Below are 16,935 nucleotides of genomic sequence, written 5' to 3'. Positions count from 1 at the left end.
ATCTCAGCCATCACTGAGGCCACAAATACATGGTGGCAGGGTGTCAGAATCTGCATAGGTGCTACACTCCTCATAGTACTGCAGGTTACAAGAATTATCAAAAATCTGTTTGACCTCGTTGATCTCTTCTTGAGTAAATTTTCTTGGTTCAACACACTTTTCAACATCTTGACAATTTGCAAATTTGACTTCCTTGGCTGCTTTACAGGTAAGATAATAAACATAAATTAACAGCATATACATAATAAACAGTAGACCGCCAGCAACGCCGAGAAGAATCTTCATTTTCATATCTAACATCTTTCACACCTGGAAGAGAAGATCGGGCAGAGGAGTTGTCTTCACTCCCAAATTCAGCAGCCACTTGGCCATTGCTGCCCCATGTCCCATCCCCCAGTGAAGAAGAAAGGTCCCAAGCATGGATCTTCATGTGTGTAAGTAGAAGGAACTCTGGCCAGGGAGGTCCACACTGACCTCAGGTGGGTAAGAGAGTTTATTTGTGGTTGAAAAGGGATTTGATCCAGGCATTAGTGGCCCAAGACTTTAATCCCAGCATCTGGGAGGCAGAAACTGGTGGATCTCTGAGTTTAAGGCCAGCCTGCACTACAGAGCTAGTTTCCGGGACAGTCTTCAAAGCTACACAGAGAAACCCTTCTTGAAAAACAAAAAAAACAATCAACAAAATATCAAAAACAACAACAAAAAGAGACTTGATAGTAAAATCCAGATATAAGGAAAGGAGGATGACAGTAGAAAGTGATTAGTGTTCAGAGGCAGTGAAGGACCCTGAGCGAATGAAAAGTCTGCACTGGAGCTTCCCACACCTTCCCAACTGTGCTCCCTGAGTCAACTTCCTCCAGCAAGTACACTGGGGAGAGCTGTTTCATGGACTGAGGGAATGACACTTCAAAATGTTACTGCCCTACACCGCTGAGAAAAAATTATGTTAAAAGCACGATTTTTGAGGGTTGGGAGACCCCCACAATTAAACAAAGTAGGACATGTTATCTCAGGGTTAAAAAGATTCTGAAGGTGTCCAGCCAACCCCTCGCTGAGGCTGAAACAGGACTGCTGAGACCATGAGCCAGCTTTCTCAGAAGTTTCTTGTGCCTCATTCTGTCTAGTAGCAGGCTATGTGTCTCCCTGCTAAACACTTAACCCTCCCACCAAGTCCCCCTTTCCTGGACTTAGTCTACTATCAGGAACTGGGGAGCAGCACGCCCAGAGACTACAGAAAACAATATGGCTACAAAGCATACTTACCAAAGTTAAGATGTCTAGCACTGAATTAACGACAATTACTTAAAGCACGCGCGTGCACGTGTGTGCACACACGAGTGCGCACACACCTCCAAATAGGAGGAAAGGGTTTCTGATATAGGCTGCTTCAGAAACCGGCAGTTTCTCAAACCTGTGATTTGAGAAAAGGATCTAAACAACTCTCTTCGAGCAGTTCAGAGATAGACCAATGTACTCCACCGAGGGAGGGATAAGGTCTGCCAGGGATGCTAGTGATTACCACCAGCTCTAAGCCAACCTCTGTGACATCAGCTTCAAGCCCCTTTCCTCACAATGCCGAATTCTGTCCCACCTCTAGGCATATTTTGGCTTCAAGAACTAGAGACTATTTTATATCATTTAAAGTCTAACAGTTGAGAGTCTGCCAATCAGAACCTGGTCAACTGTTTCAATTATTTAAACACAATCATGGATTGAGGTTTTAAACACCCTCAACATCATAAGCTACATGTGTTTGGCTGTGTTCACTTGTACAGTGAAGTGAGGTGAAGCTGTTCACTAGGATTCAAGCGCACACTCAGCGACACTGGCAGGGTCTCACACCTCATGCTTGAATAGCTGCAAAACAAGAAAGTTAAAGAGAATCCCTATTTTAGTCAGGTTAATTGTGTGATTTTTTTTCTTGTCAGTTTCTTTTCAGGCTCCATCTTTTTATAGTTTAAAATGTAGGGTCAGGTGGTGGTCGTGCATGCCTTTAATCCCAGCACTCGGGAGGCAGAGGCAGACGGATCTCTGAGTTCGAGGCCAGCCTGGTCTACAAGAGCTAGTTCCAGGACAGGCTCTAGAAACTACAGGGAACCCTGTCTTGAAAAAAACAAAAAAAGCCAATAAAATGTAAGATAATCTAAGAGTAAGTTCCATCCCTCCTACTGAGATTACTCTTGTTTGAGGTTTTGTTCAGAACCCAGATTTCTTACCAGGAACATAAGTAATTCTCTGATGAGCAAGTTTAGTGTTTATCTGAATCAAGATAACTGAGTCCCTTCCTTTTGGGCCTAATGTTACATCTGTTACCTAGAATCACAGATATCCAAGTATGCCTCTCGACTGGAAGTAAAAATTAAGTACAGTTTAAGAAATATATATATATATATATATAATATATAATTTAAAAATTATATTAAAAATTCTAATACTATGTCTGAGACTCAAGGGTATGTTTTATTTTTTTTAATTATATTTGTCAGCTACTTTTTTTTCTTTTTCTCATTTTTTAATTCAAGATTTCCATCTCCTCCTCTCCTCCTCCCTCTTCCCTCCCCTCCCTTCCACCCATACTCCCACTCCACCCCTCTGCAAAGACAAAGAGCCATCAGGGTTCCCTTCACTATGTTAAGTCCAAGGTCTTCCCAGCTCCCCCTAAGTCCAGGAAGGTGAGCAACCAAACTGACAAGGCTCACAGTGAGCCCATCCATGCTGTAGAGTTCATGTTCATTGTCCTTGGTTTCTCAGTCCTCCTCCACTGTCAGCCACATTCAGAGAGTCCGGTTTGGTCCCCTGTTCCATCAGTCCCATTCCGACTGGACTTGGTGGTCTCCCGTTAGATCTGTCCCACCGTCTCAAGGGGTAAAAGCACTCCTCGCGGTCCTGGCTTCCTTGCTCATGATCTCCCTCCTTTTGCTCCTCATCAGGACCTTGAGAGCTCAGTCTGGTGCTCCTATGTGGGGCTCTGTCATTTTCTCCATCCAATGCCAGGTGAAGGTTCTATGGTGATATGCAAGATATTCATGAGTATGACAATAGGATCTGGACATTTCTGCCACCCTCTCCTCAGCTGCCCAAGGAACTAGTTGGGGGCGTCTTCCTGGACACCTGGGAACCCCTCTAGAGTCAAGTCTCTGCCAACCCTAGAATGGCTCCCTTAACTAAGGTATATAATTCCTTGTTCCCATATCCACCCTTCCTATATCCCAACCATCCTATTCCCCCAAGCTCTTCCCATCCTCCACTTCACACTTTTCTCTCCCCATCACCCATTCCCCCATCCCACACCACCCCCATGTTCCCAATTTTTTGTCCGGCAATCTTGTCTACTTCCAATATCTAGGAGGATAACTATATGTTTTTCTTTGGGTTCACCTTCTTATATAGCTTCTCTAGGATTTTTTTACGAATTATAGGCTTGATGTCCTTTATTTATGGCTAGAAACCAATTATGAGTGAGTACATCCCATGATCATCTTTTTGGGCCTGGGTTACCTCGCTCAGGATGGTGTTTTCTATTTCCATCCATTCTGCAAAACCTTTTTAAAGACTTTTCTCTCACTATCTCTACCCAAATTTCAGATTACCTCAAAGCCTAAGGTCTTGTGATGGGAGCCTTTGTGGGACACAGATGCTGCAGATTGCCTATAGAAGAAGAATTGGTAGAGTTATTTTTATTGAATTGAGTTACAAGGAATGAGAAACTTTTGACTATTGTAGAAAACTGATCCAAGATGTAGATATGTAGGCAGAATTTTCCTGTCTTGCAGCTGCTTTCAAATAAGCACACAAATAAATAAAACACACCCCATTTTAATTGGATTTTTGGTATTTTGGTGTCTATTTTCTTGAGTTTTTTATGTATTTTGAAGATTAGCCCTCTGTCAGATGTGGAGTTGGTGAAGACCTATTCCCATTCTGTAGGCTGTTGTTTTGTCTTACAGACCATGTCCTTTGCCTTTTAAATTTTCTCAGTTTCAGAAAGTCCCATTTATTAATTGGTGCTCTCAGTGTCTGTGCTACTGTTGTTATATCTAAGAAGCTGTCTTCTGTGCCCATGTTTTCAAGGCTACTTCCCACTTTCTCTTCTACCATGTTCAGTGTAACTGGATTTATATTAATGTCTTTGATCCACAGTTTTATGCAAACGTATAGGTATGGAACTATTTGCTTTTTTCTACATGTTGATATCCAGTTATTCCAGCCCCATTTTCTGGAGATGCTTTCCACTTTCCATTGTACAATTTTGGCTTCTTTGTTAAAATATCAGGTGTTCATAGGTATGGGGATTGATATCAAGGTCTTCAATTTAATTCCATTGATCCACAGGTATTTTTTCATGACAACACCAAGTTGTGTTTATTGCTATAGCTCTATAGTAGAACTTGAAGTTAGTAATGTGGTGACCCTGGACATTTCATTATTGTTCTTGATAGAAGAAAATCAAACGTCAGAAAGATATTTAAGGAATTTCTCAACATCCTTAGCCATCAGGGAAATGCAAATCAAAACAACTCTGATATACATATGGTCTTACACCTATCAAAATGACCAAGTTCAAAAACACTGATGACAGCTTATGCTAGAGAGGATGTGGAGTAAGGGCAGCACTCCTCCATTGCTAGTGGGAATGCAAACTTGTACAGTCACTTTGGAAATCAGTATGGTGGTTTCTCAGAAAATTGGAAATGAATCTACCTCAGTACCCAGCAATGCCACCTTTGGGCATATACCCAAAAGATGTACAATTATTTCTCAAGGACATTTGCTCAACTGTGTTCATAGCAGAATTATTTGTACTAGCCAGAACATGAAAAAAATGTAGATGCCTCTCAACCAAAGAATAGATGAAGAAAATGTGGTACATTTACACAATGGAACATTACTCAATGGTAAACAACAGTGCCATCTTGAAATTTGCAGGCAAATGGTTGGAACCAGAAACAAAAAAACATTCTGAGTGAGGTACCACAATCTAAAAGGCAAACATAATATGTACTCACTCACAAGTGGATACTAAACATAAAGCAAATGATAGACAGGCTACAATTCACTATCCCAGAGAAGCTAGAGAGAAAAGAGGACCCTATTAGGAACACACATGGTGGACACCAGTAAGGGTAAGTAGATCTCCTGGATAAACTGGGAGGGGATAAAAAGGAGGGGTGGAGGATGGGAACATGAGGGATTAAGAATACACATCTCTACACTTTCTAGTCTTCTGGCTGGGGCTAGTCTCACTGGCTACTGCCTCCAACTTCCCACCCCACCCAGCTTGCACCCAGAAAAACTGTCCCTTCTTCCTCCCCTCTTTGGGTTCATAACATCTCCAGCTCAGCCCGATCAGGGCACTGGGACTGCATAGGGACTGCAACCGTGGGCGGGAGTTTCTTTGTTTCAATAGCCTGCCTGTGGCAAGGTAGGCCCTCTCCGGAACTCCCTGTCCAGCAAAGACACTGGATATCAGGACCAGAAGACACATCTGGGAGGACCAGAAGACACATCTGGGAGCAAAGACACTGGATACTAGCACCAGAAGACACATCTGGGAGGCATCCCTCAGCTACCAAGAATCCCTGATTCAGTTCTGTGGAGTCCCATCTGGATGGCCTTCCCTAGTGTATTCAAGTGTCCTGACCCTGTACCAAGGCCACCTAACCAGAGGGGGGAGAGGCTGCCCTCCAGGCAGGTCTGAGGAGCTCTGCAAGGGAGTGCTGACTCCTTCAGACTGTGCTGCAAGGAATAGCTCCTGCTCTGGCACTGAGGAGATCCATCCAGATTCAGTCAGAGCAAGGATTGGAACAAGTCACCAAGTCTCTCCTACCTCCATTTGAAGGAAGAAATGGGCAGGTGCCAATGCAAGAACTTCTCCAACAACCCGAAAGGCAACATGACATCACCAGAATCCAGTCATCCAAAAACAACAAGCATTGAACACCCTACTCTAGAAGAAATAAGAGAAATTAACCTTAAACAGTACTTTATGGAAAGTAATAGAGGACCTTAAATAGGAGGTAAAAAACTGACATAAAGAAATGGAGATGACAAACAAAAAGGTAGACGAAATAAATAAATCTCTCAAAGATACCTAAGAAAAACAAGAAAAACAAGAAAAAGCAATCAAACGGGTAAGGGAAACAGTACAAGACCTGAAAAAGGAAATGGAGGTAATGAGGAAAACACAATCCGAGGGAAGACTGGAAATGGAAATTCTGAGTAAACGAACAGAAACTTCAGAGACAAGTATTTCCAACCAAATACAAGAGATGGAAGAAAGAATCTCGGACTCTGAAGATACTATAGAGGAAATAAACTCACAGATTAAAGAACAAAACAAATCCAACAAATTCTTAACACAAAACATCCAGGAAATCTGGGACACCATGAAAAGACCAAACTTAAGAATAATTGGGGTAGAAGAAGGAGAAGAATTACAACTCAAAGGCCCAGAAAATATATTCAACAAAATTATAGAAGAAAATTTTCCCAACCTAAAGAAGGATATTCCTATGAAGCTACAAGAAGCCTATAGAACACCAAATAGACTGGATCAAAAGAAAGCATCCCCACGCCATATAATAATCAAAACACAAAACATACATAATAAAGAACAGATATTAAGAGCTGCAAAGGAAAAAGGTCAAGTAACATATAAAGGGAAACCTATCAGAATTACACCTGACTTCTCACTGGAAACCATGAAAGCCAGAAGGTCTTGGATAGATGTGCTACAGACACTAAAGGAACATGGATGCAAGCCCAGACTGCTAAACCTGGCAAAGCTAGCATTCACCATCAATGGAGAAAACAAGATATTGCATGACAAAACCAGATTTAAACAATACGTAGCCACAAATCCAGCCTTGCAGAAAGAAATAGAAGGAAAATCACAAACCAAGGAGTCCAACAACGTGCACAATAACTCAGGCATCTAGTGACCCTTCATCAGCACAACTAGAAGAAGGGAAACACACAAACTCTATTACAAAAAAAAATGACTGGAGTTAACAACCACTGGTCATTAATATCATTTAATATCAATGGACTCAATTCACCTATAAAAAGGCACAGGCTAAGAGATTGGATACGAAAACAGGATCCAACATTCTGCTGTTTACAAGAAACACACCTCAACCACAAAGACAGACACCTACTCAAAGTAAAGGGTTGGGAAAGGTTTATCAAGCAAATGGACCTAAGAAACAAGCCAGTGTGGCCATACTAATTTCTAACAAAGTTGACTTCAAACTAAAATCAATCAGAAGAGATGGAAAGGGACACTTTATACTCATAACAAGAAAAATCCTTCAGAATGAAGTCTCAATCCTGAATATCTATGCCCCTAATATAAAGGCACCCACTTATGTAAAAGAAACATTTCTAGAACTCAAGGCAGCCATCAAACCACACACACTAATAGTAGGAGACTTCAACACTCCTCTCTCACCAATGGACAGGTCAATCAGACAGAAACCTAACAGAGAATTTAAAGACTTAATGGAGGTAATGAACCAAATGGACTTAACAGACATCTATAGAACATTCCACCCATATAGGAAAGAATATACCTTCTTCTCTGCAGCTCATGGAACCTTTTTGAAAATTGACCATATACTTGGTAACAAAGCAAACTTCCACAGTTACAAAAAAAATATTAGTAACCAACTGTGTCTTATCAGATCACCATGGATTAAAATTAGAATTCAACAACAATGCTATCCCAAGAAAGCCCACAAACTCATGGAAACTGAACAGTCAACTACTGACCCACACCTGGGTCAAGGAAGAAATAAAGAAAGAAATTAAAGTCTTTCTTGAATTTAATTAAAACAAAGATACAACATACTCAAACCTATGGGACACAATGAAAGCAGTGCTAAGAGGAAAGTTCATAGCACTAAGTGCCCACTTAAAGAAAACGGAGAAAGCACTCATTGGTGACTTAACAGCACATCTGAAAGCTCTAGAAAAAAAAAGAAGCGGACTCACCTAGGAGAAGTAGAAGACTGGAAATAATCAAACTGAGGGAAGAAATCAACAAAATAGAAACACAGAAAACAATCCAAAGAATCAATGAAACAAAAAACTGGTTCTTGGAGAAAATCAACAAGAATGACAAACCCCTAGCCAAATTAATCAAACGGCAGAGAGAGACCATGCAAATTAATAAGATCAGAAATGAAAAGGGGGACATAACCACAGACACAGAGGAAATTCAGAGATCTTACTACAAAAGCCTGCATGCCACAAAATTGGAAAATGTAAAAGAAATGGACATTTTTTTAGATAAGTACCATATACCAAAGTTAAACCAGGACCAGGTAAATGCTGTAAATAATCCTGTTAGTTGCGAAGAATCACAAACTGTTATCAAAAACCTCCCTACCAAAAAGAGCCCAGGACCAGATGGTTTCAATGCTGAATTCTACCAGAACTTCCAAGAAGACCTAATACCTATACTCCTTAAGGTATTTCATAATATAGAAACAGAAGAGTCACTGCCAAATTCCTTTTATGAAGCTACAGTTACCCTGATACCTAAACTACACAAAGACTCAACCAAGAAAGAGAATTACAGGCCAATCTCACTCATGAACATTGACGCAAAGATTATCAATAAAATACTGGCAAACCGAATCCAAGAATACATTAGAAAAATTATCCACTATGATCAAGGAGGCTTCATCCCAGAGATGCAGGGCTGGTTCAACATATGAAAATCTATCAATGTAATCCATCATATAAATAAACTGAAGGACAAAAACCATATGATCATCTCATTAGATGCTGAAAAAGCATTAACAAAATTCAACACCCCTTTATGATAAAGGTCTTGGAGAGATTAGGGATACAAGGGTCATTCCTAAATATAATAAAGGCTATTTACAGCAGGCCGACAGCTAACATCAAATTAAATGAAGTGAAACTCAAGGCCATCCCACTAAATTCAGGAACACGACAAGGCTGTTCACTCCCTCCTTATCTCTTCAATATAGTGCTTGAAGTTCTAGCAATAGCAATAAGACAACATAAGGGAATCAAGGGGATTTGATTTGGAAAGGAAGAAGTTAAACTTTTGTTATTTGCAGATGATATGATAGTATACATAAGCGACCCCCAAAACTCCACCAAAGAACTCCTACAGCTGATAAACTCCTTCAGTAATGTGGCAGGATACAAGATCAACTCCAAAAAATCAGTTGCCCTCCTATACACAAAGGATAAGGAAACATAGAGGGAAATCAGAGAAGTATCACCTTTCACAATAGCCACAAATAACATAAAATATCTTGGAGTAACGCTAACCAAGGAAGTGAAGGATTTATTTGACAAGAACTTTAAGTCTTTGAAGAAAGAAATTGAAGAGGATACCAGAAAATGAAAGGATCTTCCTTGCTCGTGGATTGGGAGGATCAAAATAGTAAAAATGGCAATTCTACCAAAAACAATCTATAGATTCAATGCAATCCCCATCATATCCCATCAAAATTCTTCACAGATCTTGAGAGGACAATAATCAACTTTATATGGAAAAGCAAGAAACCCAGGATAGCCAAAACAATCTTATACAATAAAGGTACTTCTGGAGGCATTACCATCCCCGACTTCAAACTCTATTACAGTGCTACAGTATTGAAAACAGCTTGGTAAGGCATAAAAACAGAGAAGTTGACCAATGGAATCGTATAGAAGACCCAGATCTTAAACCACAAACGTATGAACACCTGATTTTTGATAAAGGAGCCAAAAGTACACAATGGAAGAAAGAGGGCATCTTCAACACATGGTGCTGGCATAACTGGATGTCAACCTGTAGAAGAATGAAAATAGATCCATATCTATCACCATGCACAAAACTCAAGTCCAAATGGATTAAAGACCTCAATATCAATCTGAACACACTGAACCTGTTAGAGGAGAAAGTGGGAAGTACTCTACAACATATGGGCACAGAAGACTGTTTCCTACGTATTACCCCAGCAGCACAGACATTAAGGGCAACAGTGAAGAAATGGGACCTCCTGAAGCTGAGCAGCTTCTGTAAAGCAAAGGACACTGTCACTAAGACACAAAGGCAGCCTACTGACTGGGAAAAGATCTTCACCAACCCTGCCACTGACAAAGGTCTGATCTCTAAAATATATAATGAACTCAAGAGACTAGACGGTAAAATGCTAATTAACCCAATTAAAAAATGGGGTGCTGAACTGAACAGAGAATTCTCAACAGAAGAAGTTCAAATGGTCAAAAGACACTTAAGGTCATGTTCAACCTCCTTAGCTATCAGGGAAATGCAAATCAAAACAACTTTGAGATACCATCTTACACCTGTCAGATTGGCTAAAATCAAAAACACCAATGATAGCCTTTGCTGGAGAGGTTGTGGAGTAAGGGGTACACTCATCCATTGCTGGTGGGAATGTACACTTGTGCAACCACTTTGGAAAGCAGTGTGGCGGCTTCTCAGGAAATTCGGAATCAACCTACCCCAGGACCCAGTAATTCCACTCTTGGGAATTTACCCAAGAGATGCCCAATCATACTACAAAAGTATTTGCTCAACTATGTTCATAGCAGCATTATTTGTAATAGCCAGATCCTGGAAACAACCTAGATGCCCTTCAGTGGAAGAATTGATGAAGAAACTGTGGAATATATACATGTTAGAATAGTACTCAGCGGTAAAAAACAATGACATCTTTAATTTTGCATGCAAATGGATGGAAATAGAAAACACCATTCTGAGTGAGGTAACCCAGACCCAAAAAGATGAACATGGGATGAACTCACTCATAATTGGTTTCTAGCCATAATTAAAGGATATTGAGCCTATAATTCAGGATCTTCGAGAAGATAATAAGGTGAACACAAAGAAAAACATATAGTAATCCTCCTGGATATTGGAAGTAGACAAGATTGCCAGGGAAAAATTATGAACTTGGGGGTTGGGTGAGACAGGGACATGGGGAGATGGGAAGAGAAATGCGTGAAGGGGAGAATGGGAAGAGCTGGGGGAATGGGATGCTTGGGATACAGGAAGGGTGGATATGGGAGCAGGGAAGCATATATTTTAATTAAGGGAGCCATCTGAGGGTTGTCAAGAGAGATGACTCTAGAGGGGTTCCTGGGCTTCCAGGGAGATGCCCCCAGCTAGCTGCTTGGGCAGCTGAGGAGAGGGAGCCCGAAAAGGCCAAATCCTATAGCCATACTGATGAATATCTTGCATATCACCATAGAACCTCCACCTGGCGATGGATGAAGAAAATGACTGAGCCCCACATTGGAGCACCGGTCTGAGCTCTCAAGGTCCTGATGAGGAGCAGAAGGAGGGAGAAAGAAAGTCAGGACCGTGAGGGGTGCGTTCACCCATGGAGACCGTGGGACAGAACTAACGGGAGATCACCAACTCCAGTTGGAATGGGACTGATGGAACATGAGACCAAACCGGACTCTCTGAATGTGACCGTTGGTGGAGGCTGACTGAGAAGGCAAGGACAACGGCGATGAACATGAACTCTACAGCATGGATGGGCTCTGTGGGAGCCTCGTCAGCTTGGTTGCTCACCTTCCTGGACTTAGGGGGAGTTGGGAGGACCTTGGACTTAACATAGAGTAGGGAACCCTGATGGTTCCTTGGCCTGGAGAGGGAGGGAGCGGAGGTATTGGTGGAGGGGAGGGGAGGGAAGGGGAAGGAGGAGGGGAGGTGGCGGAAATTTAAAAAAAAAAACCATAAAAAAAAGAATTTGATCTTGGAAAGCCTCAAAAAAAAAAATGCACATCTCACATCAGAGGCCTTTGACTATTTAAATATCCTTAACACTGAGAAGTGGCTGATCTCTCGTGCAATCGTGCAATCTACATTTCTATTGTGTGTGTTTTTCTTTTCCACAGAATTCATAACAATAAGAGAGGAAAGGAGTTTTACTCCATGGGATGATTTTCCCAAAGGCATTTTCAGGAGAATAATAGAATTTCATTTTTTCCCATGGGATTTAATAGTAAGAATCTCTGAACTCAGAGAAAAAAAAAAAAGATAGGCTGTCATTTTTACTTCTGTGCAACAGCAAAGAATCAAATTTTCAGAGAATTATAATACTCTATCATTAATTTCATCCAGTTGGTACTTTCTCAATACTCTTTCTGTATCAGCTACTTCTATTGAATATTGAACTACAAAAATAATATGCTTGAAATGTCAAAGATTTTTATGAATGGTGTATGATGACATGGATATGAGCTGGACTGAAATGTACCATGAACAGTATGTATAAAGAAGGTCCACAGTGGTACTGTAAGTCTAGGAATACAATGACAGCCTGATTGATATTTAATCACTGTTTAAATGTATACTGAAGTATAACTCAACTTAAAATGCAGCTCTTGGAGCCCATTCCCACACTCAAAACTTTAAATATACTGAAAATTTTATAATTTTCTTTATGACATGGTCTTTCTGAAAACTGTCCATCTGTGATTCCTGGCAGTCAGTTTATATGGCTCTTTTTCTCCTTTTCTGGCTTTAAAATATCATTATTCAATATCCATCTCAAATATCGGTTATTCCAGGAAACCTCTTTAGGCCTTAGTGTACTTCATCAACATAATAATTAGCCATTTTTTTTTTATCTGTGAGCAAACAAATTAAACTTCATTACCACTGCTAAGCACAAACCAGGTACTTGATACATTCTCATTAGAAGCATTCTGAAGGCTGAATTGATGTAAATTAACTAATAATACTTGATATCAGATTCCTCTATAATTTGGATTCTGGCCTTTTTTATTTATATGCCTATAAACATAACAAATTGATCTATCTCAACCAAGCTTACCTACTCACAATACTCACAATTTTTTAAACACCTTTTATGTGCTTTATTCTATGCTGTTATTAAACTATAACCAGAAATAGTCTACCAAAATATGAATCATAAAACATAATTAAACTAATTTCATTGTTTTCTCTCATTCTTTACATGTATAAAGTACTTAACAAGGTTATTCTTTATAGACAATATAAACACCAAACAAAATTAAAATATAACTCTTTTTCATTTTATATCTCTATCATCTACTGTTCTATCATTCTATATACCTAGTATCTATGTATTTGTCTACATATCTGTTTATATATTTATGTATCTATATACTACATATCACTTATGTCTATTCATGGGAAGAAATATTGGATAACTGTAAAAGCCTTTCCTTATAATTATTTGGCAATATTATTATATTATAAATGTTTTACAAAATTTTCAAAGCCTTTCTCTGTATTGGGTCTATTAAGTAATAACCACTAAAATTAGAAAACTGAGCTATAGGCTCTTTTAAGAATATTATTCTTGATAATTTATTGAGAAAGGTAAGAGTTCTACATGCATTATTGACAAAAGGAAATAAAACCTTACAAACTTCCTTATGTAAAATTCATTAGCTATATATACAATCAAGTTGTGGGTTGTTAATAAGAAAAAACAAAACAACAAAATAAACCCATAAACCGATGCCTGGGGTGGAATATTTCCTTACGAATTGTTTGTCAAGGAGGCCCCAAAAGCCTTCAAAACAATAAAGACTGTTAGCAATTTCTTTTCCCATAAGAACTAGATGATGAGATTCTATTGTTGAAGACCCCATAAACCTTGGCTGCATGATATAGAGAGACCATATTTGAACTGTGTTGGAAGCTTCCTTCTTGTCAGTTTTCATTGTTTTGGATGGTGTTATGTATGTTGCCAGGGGAGGAGAGCTTTAAAGGTCTTACCTAGATATGAATCTTACAAATTGGAAGACTAGTGTTCTAGGAAATATGGGTCCTCTTGTAAAACAGTAGCACTACTTTTGTGGAGGGGTAACTAACAACCTTATGACTATATTTTGACTGGATTTGGAGACATGCTCCACAGGAGGGAATTCTTGGCTACTATTATAAACCATGTTCAAAATACATGACTGTGGAGGTTATAAATCCTAGTGTGATATTGAGAACTTCAGTTTATGTAAATTGACATATACATATTGAAGCTTTCCTATAAATATTTATTTTTATAGCCATAGACAAATGCTACTCTCACCCTCTATCAGAGAATCATTTCTTTCCATTGAAAAGTGGTGAATGCAGAGACTCATTTTTGCTCAGGTACTGAGATTAATTGATAGATGAGCAGTCCAAGTAGGCATTTATAACACACCTTATAAGAATCAGGAAACATTCTGGAAAGAGGAACTGAAAAGAATGTAAAAAATGTAAGATAGGAAGGCTTCAAAATGTATTTTTTGTGCAAGACACAATTAGTGCTGTTAATAACTCATAGCATCTATGGATACTTGCACTGTGTCTTCCCAACAATAGGCCTATCAATTGCCAGGAAGAATGTGGGATAGACATGGGGGAAGTACCTTACCTGATGAATTATTTGCTACTGGTGGATTAAGAGAGATGGGGTGTCAGTGCCTTTAGTTGTATACCCATTTGTGACCTCAACAGATTCTGATGGATAGTTCCAATCCAGTGGTCATACAGTTGGCCTTTGTTAAACTAAATTAACAAAACAAAACTGAAAGTTAGGAATCTGGGGAAAGGACTGAGGAGGAGGAGTTATTGATAAAGATATCAAAGGGAGATAAGTTGACTAATTTTGTGAAGAATGTTGCTTTTTTGATAAGAATCATATTGACTCAATAGATGTATGTGGGTAATATAAACTTCAAAGCAATATCACTTCTTCCAAAAATTAACATGAGTTTCTTTCTACTTATTATGTCTTGAATTTCTTTCATTAACTTATTATATTCATTGCAGTGATCTTTTGCTTCTTTAGTTTACTTGTTCCTAGAAGCAGACAAACCAGATTCAGAAGGACAAACAGTACCTGATCTCACATGAAATCTAAAAATGTAGATCTACAAATTGAGAAGACACTACAAGTTGTCAAAGGCTGAAGACCATAGATAGGAAAGGTGGTATTGTTTCTAAGTGTTGATGTATATTATCTAATTTATTAATTGGAGTTAGGTAAGAAACACAATTCTGGTGTCCATTATATGATAGAATGACTATAGAATAATGATAGTATATTTTAAAATACGGAATACAGGATTTTGAATGTTTTTACTTCCAAGAATGGTAAATGCCTAAGGAGACAGACATATTTACCCTGAAATTTAAGTAATATATACCAGTGTAAACACATTGTGTGGTACTTCATAAATATGTTTCATTTTAACCATCATTTGTTGGGAGAGGCCAATCATTTTTTTCCTGGCCACCCAGGCTCCCAAAATAGTCACGCAGAAACTATATTATTTAAATCACTGCTTGGCCATTCACTTAAGCGTATTGCTAGCTAACTCTTATATCCTTGGTTAACCCATTTCTATTAATCTGTGTGTCACCATGGGGCTGTGGCTCACTGGCAAGGTTCTGGTGCATTTGTCTGTCTTTGGCAGTTATATGGCTTCTCCCTGACTTCATCTTCTTTCTCCCAGAATTCAGTTTAGTTTTCCTCACTTCTGTCCTGCTATAGGTCCAAAACAGCTTCTTTATCAATCAATGGTAATTACAGCATACAGAAGGGAGTCCCACATCAATCATTAAAGAAATAAATGAATTTATCATATAGAAAACTTCAATATGGAACTCTTTTAGGAATGCGCAACTATGAAAATTTTTTTCTAGTTGAAATAGAGGATATATAGATGATGCAAAACATAACCATTTTCAGTATGATTTAAGTATTTAAACATTAAAAAGATTCAAATTATTTGAATTTGGATAATTTTAATACTTGAAACAGTACCTAATACTAGCTCTATTCAATACTTGGAATGGTTACCTATATCTAATGTTGAACATCATGTAGGCATTCCTACACAAGTAATAATAGTGGTCATTGCATATATTTGTATAAGTCAGCATATCCCAGGCATATGGTTTGTAGGGAATTCACTGTAGCTAAACTTAAATCAAGTAAAAACAAAATTTTAGTTCACTAAGTTGAGATCTAATGAACCAAGCCTGAATAAATTAGCCTTCTAAATGTATGCAAGGATATGAGGGAGTAAAATATATCTCTTCCTTCTCTTTCCTTTCTTTTTCTTTTTTCCATGGTGGATTAAAAACTTTTAGTCATTATGCTACACAAAATATAATTATGTTTCCTACCACTTCCTAAGTTCATTCTTCATAATTTTATAATTAAATGATCACCAGAGACTAATTTTCTAAAATACTAAACACAAACACAACACATAACAATGTAAAATTAAAACAAATATTCAGGAAATAGATAAGTGGGTCTGCTTAGCACTTACTTATTGAACTACTCCTGTAGGATTGAGGGCAGTGTCATTATGAGATGATCAACATAAGCAGTGAAGGAACACTGTGGATTTATCACCGGTAAAGATAATAATTTAGAGCTACCATGGAAATCATATGATTGAACTAGAAAGAAGGAGTATTTGTCAAACTAATGTGTTTATTTTCAAAAAATAATAGTACTGATTGTAAGACAATCTTTGTGTACTATTACAAGCAAAGGGTCTAACAAATTAAAATTCTGGGCTACCTTTTTCTATAGATCAGTGCTTGGTTCAGGGAAGGAGAGTGACAGATCTCCTGGGAAGAAAAAATTTTGAGGAAATGACTGAAAAAGTTAAAAATCTATCCTCTATCCTCAACTGAGATGGAGAATTGGAAACAATATCTAATCATGCTTCCTGCTGAGACAAAGGCATTCATATCAGTGCTGTGGGTTAGGACTTGGTGGTAGACAATATTATGATTTAAGATCTCTTAAATTTGTCCCTGACTTAGTTGACATTCAGATGAGTTATATTTGAGCCTCACTTTTTTAAAAAAAAATAACATTAGACATTGTTTTCCTGATTCAGTTCTAGAAGATCCTGTTCATTAAACATAGGGAA

Source organism: Arvicola amphibius, chromosome 10 (assembly GCF_903992535.2).
Source record: "Arvicola amphibius chromosome 10, mArvAmp1.2, whole genome shotgun sequence".
In the NCBI taxonomy this organism is placed as follows: domain Eukaryota; kingdom Metazoa; phylum Chordata; class Mammalia; order Rodentia; family Cricetidae; genus Arvicola; species Arvicola amphibius.
This window is presented reverse-complemented; position numbering follows the sequence as displayed.